This window comes from Tamandua tetradactyla, chromosome 19, assembly GCF_023851605.1.
Source record: "Tamandua tetradactyla isolate mTamTet1 chromosome 19, mTamTet1.pri, whole genome shotgun sequence".
Taxonomy (NCBI): domain Eukaryota; kingdom Metazoa; phylum Chordata; class Mammalia; order Pilosa; family Myrmecophagidae; genus Tamandua; species Tamandua tetradactyla.
Genome location: NC_135345.1, coordinates 71,305,358 through 71,323,122, shown reverse-complemented (window position 1 = coordinate 71,323,122; position 17,765 = coordinate 71,305,358). Strand labels below are relative to the sequence as shown.

At 36.4% G+C, this 17,765-nt stretch overlaps 1 protein-coding gene across 1 annotated transcript in view; it reads left to right on the top strand.

Annotated features, from left to right (window-relative positions):
* The first annotated feature begins 3,608 nt into the window (after positions 1–3,608).
* Positions 3,609–17,765, top strand: part of CSN2 (casein beta) — a 365,252-nt gene continuing 351,095 nt past the window's right edge. The window contains exons 1-2 of the mRNA XM_077137094.1: positions 3,609–3,741; positions 4,732–4,841. The gene's annotated coding sequence lies outside the window, so the exon portion shown is untranslated. The remainder of the gene's footprint in view (positions 3,742–4,731; positions 4,842–17,765) is intronic.

Genomic DNA, 17,765 nt, shown 5'->3' with positions numbered 1-17,765 from the left:
ATTTAGAGGTATAATTTTCACTCTTAGCTCTCCCTTTGCTACATCCCTTAAGTTTTTGTATAATGTACTTTAATTTTCATTTGTCTGAAGATGTTTGGTAATTTCCTTTATAATTTTCTATTTAGTTCATTGGTTAAGTTGCTTTATTTCCACATATTTTTAAATATTCCATTTTACCTTCTGTTATTGATTTCTAGTTTCATTCCATTGTGCTTTGAGAAGGTACATTGTCTGATTTCAATATTTTTGAAATATTGAAACATTTTGAGACTTATTTTATGACCTAAGATGTGGTCTACACTGGAGAATGATTCATCTGCATTTGAGGATTATGTGTACTCTACTGTTGTTGGGTGAACTGTTCTATATATGTGTATAACATCTAGGGTGTCATTCCAGTATTGTATTTCCTTATTGATCATTTGTCTAGATGTTCTAACCATTAGTGAAAATGTGTATTTAGATCTACTATTAATGTGGAAGTGTATATTCATTCTTCCTTTCAGATCTATCAGTATTTTCCTCATATATTTTGGGGCTTTTCTATTAGGTGCATATATATTTGCAATTGCTATATCTTATGAATTGTCCCCTTTATTAGTGTGAATTAGCATATGTGTCTCAGTTTTTGATGTAAAGTCAGTTTTATCTAATATTAGTAGAACTACCTCAACTCTCTTCTGGTTCCTACTTGCGTTGTATACTTTTTCCATTGTATACTATTTCACTTTCTACTTACTTATGTCTATGAACTTAAGGTGAGTCTCTTGTAAATGGCAAATAGTTGGGTCACGTTTTTAAAAAATCTTTTCTGTCATTTTCTGCCTTTTGACTAGAGTGTTTAATCTGTTTACATTTAAAATCACTCCTGAGAATTCAGAATTTTTTTCTGCCATTTAGTTGTTGTAAGGTTTATTTGTTTTTTTGTCCCTCAATTCTTCTGTTAATGTCTACTTTAATATTTATTTATTTATTTTTTGTATTGTATTTTTTATTGTAACATTTTAAGTCCCTTCTCTTTTGTATAAGGATATATTTTCCTTGTGGCTACCATGGGGTTACAATCTAACATCGGAAATATATAATAATCATATTTTATTTGATAGCAACTTGACTTCAGTAGTATACTACTATGCCATTCCTACACCCTCCCTCTGTCCCCCTCCCTTTTTTTTGTACTGGTTATGAATCATATCTTTTTACATTGTAGTAAAAATTATTTTTTTTTTTACTAAGATTTTCCATTACTTTTTATGCCTTTGTATGTTAGCTACTGTGGGAAGTAAGAAGTGGAGTTGCTTACCAAAAAATAAAATACAATATTACTGGCGTTTATATTCACCCAAATGCTTTGAACTGTTGTCTACCGTCCTTTCCTCCCAGCCTGAAGAACAACCTTTAACACTGCTTGTAGTGCAGGTCTAGGGGTGATGAACTACCTCAGCTTTTGTTTCTCTCTCCCTCATTTTTGAAAGTCTTGCCACATATCAGATTCTTGATTGACAGTTATTTTCTTTCAGCACTTTAATTATTTTGACCCAGTGCCTTTTTGCCTCCATGGTTCCTAATGAGAAATTGGCAATTAATCTACTTGAAGTTTCCTTGTGCATACACTGCTCTTCTCTTGCAGCCTTCAGAACTTTTTCTTTGTCTTTTGCATTTAACAGTTTGATGGGACCTATTTTTCTTCATGTTTATCCTGTGTTGTGTTTTTTTTTGGGGGGGTGGTTTCTTGGATGTGCATATTAAGTTTGGGAATTTTTCTGTCATTATTTGTTTGAATATTCCACCTGCTTCTTTCTTTCTTTTTTTTTTTCCTTCTCCTGGGACTTTCATGATGTATTTATTGGTATGCTTGATGGCGTCCCACAGATGTCTTAGGTTTTGTCACTTTTTATAATTCTTTTTCCTTTCTGCTTCTCAACTCCAGTTATCTTGTTTGTTTCCTTTTAAAAACTTCTCTCTTTTTACTGAGGTTCTCATATTATTTGTTCATCATTTTTCTGATTGTATTAGCTTGTTAAGCTGCTAGAATGCAATATGCCAGGAATGGAATGGCTTTTAAAAAGAAAATTTAATAAGTTGCAAATTTACAGTTCTAAGCATATAATTTTATACTTGTAAGCCTTTAAAAATGTACAAACTAAAGCATCCAGACAAAGATACCTTAATCCAAGGAAGGCTGATGGATATGGAACACCTCTGTCAGCTAGGGAGGTGTATGGGTACTCCAAGCATCTCTAAACATCTGTGTCCTGAAGTAACTGTCCTTTGAAATATTACCCCCTTTAAAGACCTCTAGTAAACAAATCAGACCCACTTTGAATGGGTAGAGTCACAACTCCACCTACTTAAAAGGTCACACCTTTTGATAGACCTTTTGGGCATGCCACATCTCTGTGGAGATAATCTGATCAAAAGTTTCAGCCCTACAGTACTGAATCAAGATTAAAATAAAGGGCTTCCTCCACAAGATTGAATCAGGATTAAAACATGACTTTTCCAGGATACACAGTAGCTTCATACCAGCATACTGATATTCTTTAATTCTTTCTCAATATTTTCCTTCATCTCCTGAGCATATTGAAGATCATTTTTTAAATACTGTTTTTATAGTATATCCACAATCTGGTTTTCTTCATTGATATTTTCTGGATTTTTATCCTCTTCTTTTGGATGGGCTGTCATTTCCTTTGTCTCTGTTTGTCATGTAATGTTTTGTTGCGCACTGTATATTTTAATATTTTAAAATGTTAAGTCTGGGATTTTTTCCCTGAAATGTCTGTTTCTTGAGTATGTAACCAGGTGGTGATATGATGGAGATTTTCTTGAGTGTCAAGAGGTAACAATATGGAGCAAACGTAAGCAAAAAGCACTTTTCACTGTCTTTGCAAACCGACTTGGAGTTGTTTGGTTCTTCATCAGAGCTGCACTCACATATCACGAAGTTCAGCCCAAGGTGAATGCAAAGTGCAGGGCCCTTCTTGTCTTTTTCTGGGCCTGTATCTTGTCCTGGGCTTGTGCTTCCTGGAGGCCTTTGGATTTCCCCTTTTTATAGGACTTTGAATGGCTCTTGTACCTCCCAGAAAACAGATCTTTATCCTCTTGTGTGTATTGTACTGCTGGACTTAAAACAGGTAATCCTTTGCCCAGGCCTTCTGACTCAATTGTTTCCTACAGAACTTTTATTGTCTCAAGCTGCTTTTGCCTGGCAGCCAAATTCTGGGTGGGGGTGAGGCAGGGACACTAGGGAGGATTTTCCCAAGTCAGTCTTTCCCAGCCAGAATAAGGCCAGGAACCCATATGGTGAGCTTGCCAGCTACAGACTGCCCTGGGGAGGGTTAAAAGAGGGTCCAGGGAAGGTGCCAGGAACTTCTTACAAGGCTCCCCTATGCTTCACTCTATTGACTGGGCCCCTGCCCAGTAAATGCAGCCTTTCAGCTGTCCTCTAGAGCTCTGAGGAAGCATACTGTCTTAAGTTTCCTCTGTGGCCTTTGTCTGGGGCAGGTTGGAACAATGGTCACCCTCAGGGCCAGGGCCCTAGTGATCCAAAATAGATCATCAAAAGCAGCTATTGGTGATTGGCCCATGTTCCACCTTCGCACAGACCTTCGGGGCAGTGGATATTTTTGTCCTTCCCTGGTACCAGCAGGCTACATAAGGGCCTGGACCCGACTGTTGCATGTTGCTAGAGTGGGTGATGGGTGATGGTAACCACTGTGTGGAGAGACTCGTTTACAGGTATTTACTGTAATTTTCCAGCTTCTTCCTCTTATTCTTTCCTGGATACTGTACAGTATTCTAGCTGATTCAAACAGTTCTGGCTTGTTTGATCATTGTTCTGGTGGAGGGACTGATTCCTAGTACTTCTACCTCTCCATCTTCCCACCTTGACTTGTTTTAATTCTTTGCCCCAACACCAGCAGGACAGCTCTCTCTTAACAGTATCATCTTTGGTGAGGTATCCACTCAGATCTTTTGTCCTTTTTAGAATTGTTTTTAAAAATTGTTGCTGAGTTTTAAGAGTTTTTATGTATTTTAGATACAAGTGCTTTTCAGATATGTGTTTTGCAGAGATTTTCTCTCACCCTGTGCTTGTCTTTTCATTCTATTAACAGTGTCTTTGGAAGAGCAGAAGCTTTAAATTTTAATATAGTCCAGCTTATCAGTTTTTTCTTTCATGGAACATGGCTTTTGTGGTGTACCTTAAAAGTCATCACCAAACACCAGGTCACTTAGATTTTCTGTTCTGGAAGTTTTGTAGTTTTTTATTTAACTTGTAGATATATGATCCATTTTGAATTAACTGAACCTAGAAGTCAGCAAAGGTGAAAGCTTAGTCTTAAGTATTTTGTTTTTTGGAGCATTCATCTTTCTTAGGTATGCTCATGACTTTGTAAATTCCTTAGTATGTATGGTCACTTTTCTATGCTCTAATTTCCCAATGAAACTCTTCTCTAGCCCCAATTTTCTCTCCCATCTTTTTGGCCTGCTTATCCTTTGCCTCAACTGGACTCTTTTGTCCCAGATGGCAGTGAATTTTTCATTTGACTTACAATTTTGGGGGGAATTGTCCTCTGCGTTGTCACTTTTCTGCCCTGAAAGATTTCCTTGTTAGGTGAAACAAAGGCAAGCACCTTGTATCAGAACTTCAGGAAGCTCCCAGACAGGTCAAAAAGGACAAGTACACTTTTTTGAGAATAAGATCTGCTTTTCTTCTTCTGGAACCAGGGACCAGGGTCCATGCTGGGAACATGAACTGTCATTTTCAAGACCATTGCCCAGCTGGGAAGTGGAGTAAAGCAAGGGCAAGTAAGATGCTCAAAGTCTTCCAACCATTTGTAAGTTGCCTTTTTCTTGATTTACTTGGTTGCTTTAAACCTTTGACTATTTTTAAGAATTCTAATAAAGTTGAACTGATAGGTTTTGCTTCATTTCTCTATATTTCTTTGGAGTGATGGGTCTTTAAAGCTCTCTACTCAGCTATTTTCACTTACATGATCTCCTATATAAAGATCTTTTCTCCTAGACCTTGTTAACTAATAAGATTTTTTTTTTGTAGAGTCCTTGTTATTTCTACATAGATGATAAAGCATTATTTTAAAAAATAATCTTTGTGGCTTTTACTTTTAAAAATTTTCTTAATTCACTGTTAGAACCTCAGTACAATTTTGAATAGAAGTGGTAAGAGGCTTCTATGCCCTTTTCGTGATTTTAGGGGAAAGTGTCAGTATGATGCCAGGCATAGGTCTTTTTGAAGGTGCTCTTTGTTAGTTTGAGTAAATTCATTTCTATCTTTAATTTTGGCATGAATGAGTATAGTGTCAAATGCTTTTTCTATGTCCTTTGAGATGATCATGGTTTTTGCTTTAATCTTTCAGTATGGTGGATTGCCTTGATTTGAAAGTTAAGCTAACATTGCAGTCCTGGAATGAACCTCCTTTGATCAGTCATTTTTTTAATGTGTTGCTGGATTTGGTTTGCTAAAATTTTATTAAGAATTTTTAAGTTTATATTTATAAGGTATAATTTTTTTCCTTCTTTTATAATGCCTTTGTCTGATTTTGATATCAAGGTAATGGTGGCACCTTAAAGTGAGTTGGGCAGTGTTCCCTCCTCATATTTTCTGGGAAAATTTCTGTAGAGTTGATGTTATTTATTTTTTAAAATACTGATTTGATTTCTCTGTAAAGCCATCAAGGCCTTTGCTTTTCTGTGGGAAATTTTAAAATGATGTGTTCAATTTCTTTAATAAATGTAGACCTATTCATGTTGTCTATTTCTTCCTGTGTGAGCTTTGGTTGTTTGTGTTTTTCAAGGAGTTTGTCTGTTTCATCCATATTGTCAAATTAATTGATGTGAAATTGTTCTTAACATTCCCTTATCTATTTAATTCACGTAGGGTCTGTAGTGGTATCTTTTCTCTCATTTCTGATATTGGCAGTTTGTGCCATCTTTCTCTTTTTTGTCTTTGATCAGTGTCTAGAATTGATTTTATTGACCTTTTCAAAGAAGTACCATTTGATGTCATTGATTTTCTCAATTGGTTTTATGTTTCATAGGTATCTGGTTTTATCTCTATTACTTAACTTCTTCTGAGTGTTTTGGCCTTAATATATTCTTCTTTTTCTGGTTTCTTAAGATGATGCTTATGTCACTGATTAGGGAGCTATCTCTCTCCTGGCATAAGTATTTGATGCTATAAGATTCCCTTAGCAACAAAATAATGCAAAACAAACAAACAAAACCTCCAGCTGTAGAAAAAAAAGAAAAGAGAATATCAAGTACTGGTTATTCAGAATTATCAACCCTGTCCTGCCCTCCTTCTCTCTTCTTTCCCAGATGGCACCCTGGTACTTTCTCACTGCCCTTAACTCAACTATAAAACTCAAGCACCTCCATGCCTTCCTCAGAGTTGAATTCTACCCTTCTTCCTTCCCTTAGTGACTATGAATAAAGTCATCCTTGCCTGTTAAAAAATTCCCTTAGCACTGCTTTAGCTATATCCTCCAAAATCCTTTGATTTTGTATTTTGATCCATGGGTTATTTAGAAAAAAGTCATTTAATTTCTTATTATTTAAGGAAACTTTCATCTATCTTGCTGTTATTTAATTTTAGTTAAATTCTTTTGTGGTCAGAGAAGATACCTTATACGATTTCAAATTGTATTTATGGTTAGGATCTAGCTTGGTGACAATTCCATGTTCCTATAAAAACAATGTTTATTCTGTGATTGCTTATGAGTGATCTATAAATGTCAGTTAGGTTGGGTTGGTTGATAGTGTTGTTCTGGATAATGTTTTAGATCCCTTGAGTTGCATTAATAAAGGCTGCTATTTTGGGGAAGGATGGCTGGTGGTCACAATTCTCCCAGGTAATTTTTTCCTCCCTCTCCTGTCTTCAGGACCAAAGTCCATTTTCTTGCAGTGCCGTGGTAGAGAGGGCGGGATGGGGTAGAGTGTTCTGGTCCCTTATTCTGAGGGTGTTAGTATTTTGGTAGTGCAGACTATTGGATACTTTTTATTTTTATTTTTCTACCCCTACATTTGGAAAGCTTTGAAAATTGAAGTTCAAGTTTTTTAGGTTTGCAAAGTTCCCTTTGAGCAAAATCACCTTCAGTGCTCTGCTCTCTACTGGAGTTCCTGCTTTCGCTTTGATTTTGACCTTGTTATGTATGGTCAACAATTCCATGCTTTTAATGAAAGATTTTTGGTTATTTTCCATAGGAGGGTCCAATTTGTCAGCTATACTTTTGGAAATAGCAGTCCTACTTGAGGATAATCAATTAATTATTAGGGACGCTGTGAAGGAAAGAAATGAATTTGTTTGATGACCTTAAAGTTTTAGAGCAGGAAGAAACCTTAGTGATTATCTAGTCAATTAATTCTTTTTACTTATAAAGAAACTAAGTAGATTATTTAAAATCACAAAGTAAATTAGTGGCTCAGAGAGGACTAGAACCCTGATCCCCTTATTCTCATTTAACTCTGCTATTTCCTCTATCATGCTGCCACCTTTTAAATAGCTCTGATAAAAAAACCCAGGAAAACAACAAAACAAACAATGTAATTAAAAAGATTTGATCCAAAAATGAAGTTTAAGTGTTTTTAGACAATTTTGTTTATCTTTATTCTGTCATTCCCTCATATTTATTTATTCTTTCTTCCACTCATACGAGTAAATATTATGATCAAAATACAATCAATACCATTGTTGGCTAACAGTTGCTGCTTTATGTTCAAAGTATCTATCCAAGTTCAATGCCTTGAGGCAGCCATGAGAGAGGTTGAATATATTTTCTTGAGAACAGTGGCCAGTTTTATTTGTTTATGTTGAGCCTCCTTGATTTATCTTTACTTTAAGAAGGAAGTCTTCTAGACAGGAAACACCAGTGTTCAAATCATAGACAATACAGTTGTTGAACTATTCCTATCGGTTATGTTTATCTCCTGAAGCCAGATTCTTCCCAATTTCTTCTACTGTCAGGAGTTCCTTCCTTGTTTTAATACCATCGTGTTTAACTCTCAATCATAGAGATTGACGGTGTAACACTACATTTGTGCTGCTGCCCTGCATCTCAGTTTGCAATGGAGAAAAGCTGGCTAAGATTTCTCTGGCCTATAAAGAAATAGTATGTGCTTAGAGTCTCATTGTCCTACAGTTATGGGACCCCAGAGGGGCAAAGAGACTCTTCAGCACCTTTCTGAATTGCACTGTCCTGGGGACTCATCCAGAAATTATCTGGAGTTATTTATCTTTCCCCCCTAGAATATACTATATTCTTCTTATCAGGTTTTGTTATCAATGGCATCATAGTTTTCTCTCAGGGGCTGCAGTTAAAATGCAAATATTACAGATTTTCCCGAGAGGAAATCCTTTATGGAAAATATATACAAAGTGGTGGAAAGAAGGCATATTGAACTATTAAAAGTCATTAACAACTTGACTGGAATTAACTAATTTAACTTCACAGTTGCCCTATGAAAAGCCCACTGGGGTAAGTTATAGGGCAGCACATTTTAACACTATAGTGAAGAACTTTCTTAACAATTGGAGATGTCCAATAACAATATGAACTTCATAATTAAGAAGCATGCACTCTCTTTTTGGAAGTGATATAAGTCATGTTTGCCAGACCACTTTACACTATTGTAAGAACAGGAATTCCTGCAAGGATGGACAGGATGACCCCTTTAAGGCCCTCTCAGTCTAAGATCTTATGATTTGAGGATTGATTTTCAAACTGGGCTCAGGGCACCTACTTTCTCCTTACTTCCCAGGCTGTGAATCTGTTTTTTTGTGTGTGAATTTCTAATACTTGCTTTCTTATTTATTATATTCCCTGTCTCATTGTGTAGCATTGGTCCTTACTTGCACACTTTATGGTACATTCATTTATTTTATTTTACTAAACTTAAAAAGAAGATTTCTAATGTAATAAAGCTCATTGCAGCAAATAAGACAGCTATAATGAAAAGTATGGTTAAGAGATGTTTAATCATCCATACTTTCCTTTGTATTCATGATTATATAGATTTAAAATTTTAAAATTTATTCTTCTGCAATTTAATGACATTTTTTATTTTGAAACAACATCAAACTTATAGAAAGTTTGCAAATACAGTCAAATAGCCTTTTTTATCCTTTATCCATTTGAGAGTAAATTGCTGACCTGATATCCTATCACTGTTGAATGTTTTAGTCTTCATTTCCTACTGTGCTGGTTTGAAAGGATTACATACATCAGAAAAGCCATGTTTTAATCCTGACCCAATCTTGTGGAAGCAGCTATTTCTTTTAATCTTGATTCAGTAACGTAGGTTGGAATCTTTTGATTAGATTATCTCCTAACTTCAGCTGTGACACACTCAATTGTGAGTTTGACCTTGATCATATGGAGATGTGACTCCACCCATTCTAGGTGGGTCTTGATTAGTTTACTGGAATCCTTTGAAAGAGGAAATATTTTTGAGAGAGATCCAGAAATGAGAGAAACTTCAGAGCTGACAGAGAGAGAGTTGACAGAAACTTCAGAGCAGAGCTGACACCAATGCCGACATTTGAAGGATAGAGACATAGATGCTTGGAGATGCTTGGAGTCCAGCAGACATCACCATGAGATGTTAAGCAAGTCAGAACCTGGAGAGAACCAAGGGAAGCCAAGAGATGAAAGCCAGCCCCAGAGAAGCAAAGTCAGGGACCCCCACAGGAACAGAGGCTGAAAGCACAGAGCCTAGGAGCAAGCGACCAGCAAGGGACCAGCGTGCCTTCCCAGCTGACAGAGGTGTTCCAAATGAATCAGCTTTTCTTGAATTAAGGTATCTTTTTCTGGATGTCTTAGATTGGACATTTCTGTAGACTTAGAACTGTAAATCTGTAACTTATATTCCCTTTATAAAAGCTGTTCCATTTCTGTTAAATCGCATTCTGGCAGCTTGCAAACTAACATACCTAACAACAAAGATTTCTCTTATATAATACTGCAACAGGCACATCAAAATCAGTAAATCAACACTGACACATTACTATCATCTAATTCTCAGAGCCCCTATACTTTCTTTAATTATCCTAAAAATATCCTTTAAAGCAAAAGGATCATAGATCAGGTCACATTTAGTTGATGTCTCACTCTAGTCTCAGCAATCTAGATTCGTATCTCAGTCTTTCATCATCTTAACACTTTGAAAGACAAGTTATTTTATAGAATATCCCTCCATTTGAGGTGTCTGAAGTCTCCTCATGATTAGATTCAGGCTGTACCTTGGTAAAACTCTCTGGCAGGTGATGCTACTATGTTTTTACCACATTTTATCAGACTGTGTATAGGTTGATATGTCTCCTTACTGATGATATTCACTTTAATCTTGCTTAAAAGGGCATGACTACTTGGCATCTCCACTGTATAGTTGGACTCTTTGATTTTTCAGGTTATAAGTACCTTGTGGGAAGTTACTTTGAAACTATGTAATTTTCATTTTCTCATCAAATTCCATTTCAATATGTGTTCATGTTTTCTTCTACTATTTAATGAGTTATAATCCATTACTGTCATTATTTACTCTGATGTTAATACTGCCCTAGATTTATCCTTGGCTTCTGTTCCATTTTGATGTGTTCCTATCACCTTTTGAAAAATCACTTCCTTGCTTTCCAACATAAGATGCCCTAGGCACTTCTTGTACTTTCCCTGCTCCAGTCCTGGAATGAACCACTTCTTCAGAAAGCTGATTCCTTTTAATGAAGAATTTAGAAGCCAAAATCTGGGTTTTACATGAGCTCCCTTTTCATGGGGATTTTTGCTCTCAGGCCCTCTTTGTGAACAGAATTAGGAGATATATGTACATATGCATACATGTGTATTACTATTTATTTCCACATCTACTTGCACATATTGAAAACCATGAATACACTTCAATACTACCAACTCCAATCCAAACCCCTCTTTAACCCATGCTGGACCACACCTTACTCCCCTTCCCCTTATAGAAAGCCTCTTCACTCTGCTAGAGCTCCAACATGCCACAATGGTTGCCCTTCTCCCACATCCCACAGTGGGTGCCCTTCTCACCTCTTATGGGTTCTGACATGCCATCACTCTGCCTGGGCTCTAACACTCAGGGTTGAGCTGACCTCAGTATGGATGTTCTCCATCCCTGTCTCTCTTGGGCATCAACACCCCACACCAGGCAGCCTTCCTATGTGACTGCCCACCTCGCTTTGCTTGGGCTTTGACCACCTGTCAAAATCCAACACAGGATTGCCACTCCCCCTCCCCAATTTGGATGCCTTTCTCACTCTGCTAGGTGATGAAACTCATACCACACTGCCCTTTTGGATGGATGTTCTCTTCACCTTATGTGGGTTCATGAGGTGAACTGTCCCTAGACATGGACACCTTCCTTATCCTCCATGGGCTTTGGCTCCCTTGGCCTGGCTTCCTTTCCTTGTGGAAACTCACCTCCTTTACGCTCCACTACCCCTCACTATGCACTCTTCCTTCCTAGATGCTTTCCTCACCATGTTTGGCTTTTAACAGCTTGATGTAGGTCACTACAGTTCTACCCACGCAGAGCTGTTTTTACCTGTTGATTTGGGAAGGATTGACTGTTTTAATGATGGCATATTTTCCAATTAAAAAATATGGTTAGCCTCTTTCTGTTTTCAGTTGTAATTTTATATACTTAGAACTCTACTTAAAACCACCTGGGCTTGATGCTACTCAAAGTGGCAAATATCTTACTAAATTTTCTATTTCTGTCAGTTTTTAATAGTTAACACTTTGCTAGAAAATCAACATTGCTGTTGATTCATCAGATGGAGTACTACAAGAGATGCACATCTTTTCTCTAATATTTCTTTCAATTTATTCTGTATTTGTGGTTGTATCTAAATGTACCATTCTGAATGTGGCGTATTTCACTTTCCACCTCTGTCCCTTAATTTGGTGTGTTAGCAGTTCATCCATTTTCTTGGTCCTTTCAAATAAGCATGTTTTAACTTTATCCTTTTTAATATTTAAAAGATATTATGAATTCTAATCTTTATCTTTATCAATATTTCTCCTTACCTTAAGGGGGCATTATCTTGTCATTTTTTCTTTTGAATATTTAGCCTACTATCATCATTTACTTTGAATATTTACTATGGAATACTTAGCCTGCTATCACTGTTTACTTTGATGTTAATACTGCCCTTAATTTATCCTTGGCTTCTGTTCCATTTTGATATTTCAGTTTTTGGTTTTTAAATAATAAAGCACTAATATTGTAAACTTTTCTTAGAATATGTCTTTGATTTTAGAATGAATTGTTAAACAATCCCTCACTCTCTAGGTAATTTCTAATTACAGTTTTTCTTTTTAAAGTAGTTTGTATCAGTGGTTATTAAAAGAGTGTTTCTTAATTTCCAGATAGGTCAGATTTTTTTTTCCTGACCTCTCTTGCCCTATTGGTCTACTTTACCTGGGCATGTCATGAAGCAGAAGCTCATGGCTTGGGAAGGGTTCATTTGAGTCCAGACACAATTTACAGCCAAAGGTAACTAATTGTGAGCAAAAGGAAATTATTTGAGGCAGGAAGGTATGTGTTAAAATCGGAATCTGGGGAAAAATAGGCTTGGTGATTAGTGCTAGGCCAATGCTGGAGAAAACTGGATTCAGTTTTGCTGATTCAACAAAACCAGCTCTGTGATGGCTCTGCATCTTGTGTCTCATTCTGTATTAATAAGGGTTCTCTAGAGAAACAGAACCAGAAGGAAATAAATCTGCAAATATAAGGTTTATAAAAGTGTCTCACATACATAGAATGCAAGAGTCCGAACTACAACTGGGCGCAATCACCTGGCCAAGTTGACACTAGAATCTGTAATACATATTCATTAGATAATTCATATGTCAATGTTGACTGTATCTTAAGGCAGTGCTTTTTATTTCCAGACTGTGGGTGGTGGCATGTAAATGGTGATTAGCACTAAAAAAAAATAGTGTGCGTATGACACCAGATGTATTTTATGGTACATCAAAGATAAATGTGAAGAGGCTGAAGAAAATGGTTTTATGAAATTTGAGTGTATTAAAGACCATTATTTAAAATTGGTACATTTTTCATATAATACATGATTTTAAGCATGTTTGCAGTATAAGTAAATGAATTAAGCATTATAAATAGAATGTGACAAATCTACATCTCCAGAAGTTAGTACATTCAAAACCTTTTTGGGCATCATCTAACTTGCAAAATGTGTGCATTGTATTAGGTTGCTTTATATCCAGGTATACATTCTACTCAAATATTTGTCCAGATTGAGTAGTCAAAAGCATATAAAGAAAGTATTAGAAATGGAGCTGAGTGCTTTCATTGATATGTGGCTAGTTCTAAACATTGCACTTAATTTATCATGTATCTCCTTTTAATTGAAGCTTAGAAACTCTCAGACTCATTTATACAGAACACACAAAAAGATAGCGGCCATTTCAAACTTTTATTGGCTAGATAAAATCTAGAAGGAATTTTCCTTGTTTTTGATTTTGCCTCAATGGCAGGCATTTACTTCTGTTTGGTATGGCGATAATATACTGTGTAGAGGATGTTTATTATGTTTGAACAATTATATGAGCGTTGAAGTCAATTCTTTACTATTTATTGCTCTTGCATTTGCTCTGTGAGAGACACATAATCCTAATCTCTGGAAATGAATTTATGAATATTTGTTTCTTAGTAAGTGCTCTCCTTGGTAATTACTTAAGCAAATCCCATGAATAAAGATTCAAAACAGCCTGACAGATAAAGCAAAAGATGATTTTTTTCCATATTATATGTATTTATTATAATTTAAAAGATAAAGGATGACAGGTATTTTTAGAACTTTTAATATGATTTGATTAATACTATAACATAAAACTTCTTAAGAACACATTTGTAGGTTAAAGAATAATATAGTCTATATTGACTTTTTCTTTTATGTAATTCATTTAATTCACTTTAACATTTACGTAGTGAAAGGTTTCATTTATTCTGCAAGTATGTCCTGAATGATAAATCTGTGCATGGTGCATCCCAAAGGTACAAAAGAGACCAAGAATTGTTGAAGTAAAATGAAAATGTCATTAACTTATCCTTGATTATTTTATACTAATTTTATTTTCATTTAATTTTTATTGCTTCTAGCTTATTCTCTCTGGACAATATTTTATTATTAACAACTCCTCAGTCAAATGAATCCAGCCATGTACTAGTTTATTTCCAATCACATGTGAATGGGAGCTCAGATTGCTTGCATTCTATGATATTTACCTAGCATACTGATTTTTTAAAAAAATGATCCTGAAACTTAAAAAATTTCTTTTTAATTGTAAAATATAACATACATACAAAGCAAAGAAAGAAAAAAGGAATAATTTTCAAAGCACACTTCAACAAGTAGTTACAGAATACAGTTTGTCATGGGCTACCGTTCCACCATCTCAGATTTTTCCTTCTAGCTATTCCAAAAGATTGGAGGCTAAAACGTATATTAATATAGTGATTGCAGAGCCATACTGGTTAGTTAAATCCCTTTTTCTCTGTTATACCTCCTCCTTCTTCAATCCTTCTCCCAATCTCTAGGGATCTTTGTGCAATGCCTGTTCTGACTTTTTCACGTTGAGAAGGCATGTCCACACTAAAAGATAGGTGGATATAATTAATTTATACTCCCAAAGAGGCTGGCCCCTCAGAGTTTTTATGTGACCTAGGAAGGCAAACCTAGTGCATGAAACCTTCATAGAGTCTCAGTTCGAGCCCTAGTGTTCTTAAGAATCAACAAGAGTGATGTTGATTGGGGTTTAGCAAACCATGGCAATTAGCACAATCTAACCGAAGCTTCCATAAGAGTAGCCTCCAAAATTTGATCTCTCTTGGCCTCTGATGACTTATTCTATTACACTTCTTTGCCCTCTTTGGTCAGGATCCCAAGGTGCCTGGGTCCGACTCATTCCCAGGAGTCACGCCCTCCATTATCAGGGAGATTTTCATCCCTGAATGGCTTGTACCATGTAGGGGGGAGGGCAATGATTTTCCTTGCAGAGTTAGTTTTAGAGAGAGAAAGACCACGTTTGACCAACAAAGAGGCTTCCTGGAAGCAACTCTTAGGCCTTGTTATGGGTAGTATTAGCTTCTCCCCTACAGGAATAAGTTTCATAAGGGCAAGCCTCAAAATCCAGGCTTATTTTTGGTGGAGTCCCCAGTGGTTGAGAGGGATCTGAGGTTCCCCAGATGGGAGAGTTTAATAGTTCCATATATCCATATGTATTTTCCCTTTGGATCCTCAGGGGACTCTGCTTTTTAAGTGTCAGTCCAACATATTCTGAGATGTATCTTGGTATTATATGAAACAATACTGTCATGGTTAGGGACAGGTGTCAACTTGACCAAGTTGTGGTACCTGTTCATCTGATTGGGCAAGCGCTGCCCTGTCTGTTGCAATGAGGACATTTCATAGGATTAGGTCATGATCACGTCAGCTACATCCACAGCTGATTCCATTTGTAGTCAGCCAAAGGGGAGTGTCTTCTGCAATTAGTGATGCTAAATACAATCATGGGAAGCCTTTTAAGGAGGACTCAGAGGAGACAGGTTCCATTCCTGCTTTGGCTGGTGAGCCTCTCCTGTGGAGTTCGTCCAGGCCATCCATTGGAATCATTGACTTCGCAGCTTGCCCTGTGGATTTTGGACTCTGCATTCCTACGGTCACGTGAGACACTTTCATAAATTTTATATTTGCAAGTGTTCCCTGTTGATTCTGTTTCTCTAGAGAACCCTAACTAATACAAATACAGAATTACAAATCCTCATGCCCATTCTGGACTCCAGGAGTTCGGGTTGTTTAAGTGAGTTATCGAGAGAGGTTGATTTAGATTATATGTTATAGAAAATTTAAGTTCTAGACATAATAAACTCTGCCCTTGGCCTCATACCTTAGCTGAAGGTCTAGAGTATATATACCATCATCTTTTACCTTACATTCTAATTTACCTTAGGCCCAGTCAGACTGGCTTTATTTTAAGCTCTAATTGAGGTCTCTTTTTCAGTTATTTTAACTATTATACATACCTATGCTAACTTTCAGAGCTGCAGCACTCCATTTTTGGGTCTTAGGTTTCACAGAGTTACTCAGAATTCCAGGGAAATGCTAGCTGATATGTGTAAAGCTCAATGTCTCAGAATCCAGAAATACATCCACAACTTCAGACCAAATGTGGCTGCTATAAGGACCCACAATCTAGGTTCCCATTTTCTTATAAGTATTTTCTGAGAGAGACCTTAGCATATTTGTTCTTTTATTTCTGGCTTATTTTGTACAACACATTGTTGCCAAGATTTATTCAGTTTGTTGTGTGCCTCTCTATGTCCCTCCTTTTTGTAGTTGTACCATATTCCATCATATAAATGTATCACCGTTTGCCGTTGTACTTCTTGGTCATTGTATTCTTTGGCTCCCTTTAACTATTGGGCATCATGATTAATGTCCAGAATAAACAAGCTACCTCTTACAGTATCCTCGCTTCATTGTGCAATCAGCAGTACTGTCAACGTTAGACAATTTTCAGTGGTACAAAATGACACAGAACCGGGAAGCACAATGTCACCAACTATCAAATCAGAACTACTCCTTATTACTTGTCCCTCCCCACAATTAGTTGCCCCTGGTAGTGGTGTGTTACTGTTGATGTCTTCCTGTTAAGTATTGGTCATAGCTTGCAAATTTAGTTGCCCCCTTATATCCCTCTACTATTGACTCTTTGTCTACTATCAAACCATTGAAATAGTTCATGCAAGAACTTCTTTATAATTGTAGATTTAATCTACGGGATACATGGCACTATACATCTGCTTTCAATCATATTCACCTTCAATATGGCAATGTTACTTGTAAACCTGCTAATCAGTTACCATCACTTCTATCTGTTCCCTTGTATTTAGATTCAACCTCTTTGGGTAGCCTTTCCTCAAACTCTAACTTTTCTGTACCTCTAGGTTTTCTATATTCTACAGTGTAACCTCCAAGATAACCTTCACTAGAGTCATAATAGGGAACATACAGTATCTGTTCTTTTGTGTCTGACATTTCTCTTAGCATGTCCTAAAAATTCATCCATGTTTTCATATGCTTCAGACATCATCTCATTTTACTGTTGCATAATATTCCATTGTATGTATATACCACATTTTGTTTATCCACATGTCTATTGATGGGCACTTGGATTGTTTCCATTTTTTGGTGATTGTGAATAGTGCTGCCATGAACATTGGTGTGCAAATGTCTGTATGTGTCACTGCTTTCAGCTTTTCTGGATATATACTGAGTATTGGTATTGCTGGGTCATAGGTCAACTTAATATTTACATTTCTGAGGAATCACCAAACTGTTTTCCACAGCAGCTGCACCATAGTATGTTCCCATTAACAATGAATAAGTGTTCATATTTCTCCACATTCTTTCCAACATTTTGTAGTTTTCTGTTTGTTTAATAGCAGCGATTCTTATAGGAGTGAGACGATATCTCATTGTCATCTTAATTTGCATTTTCCTTATAGCTTCATGTGCTTTTTAGCCATTTGTATTTGCTCTTCCAAAAAGTGTCTATTCATATTCTCTGCCCATTTTATAATTGGGTTGTTTGTTCTTTTGTTGTTGAACTTTATAATTTCTTTATGTACACAGGATATCAAACCTTTATCTGGTATGTGGCTTCCAAATATTTTCTCCCATTGAGTTGGCTGCCTCT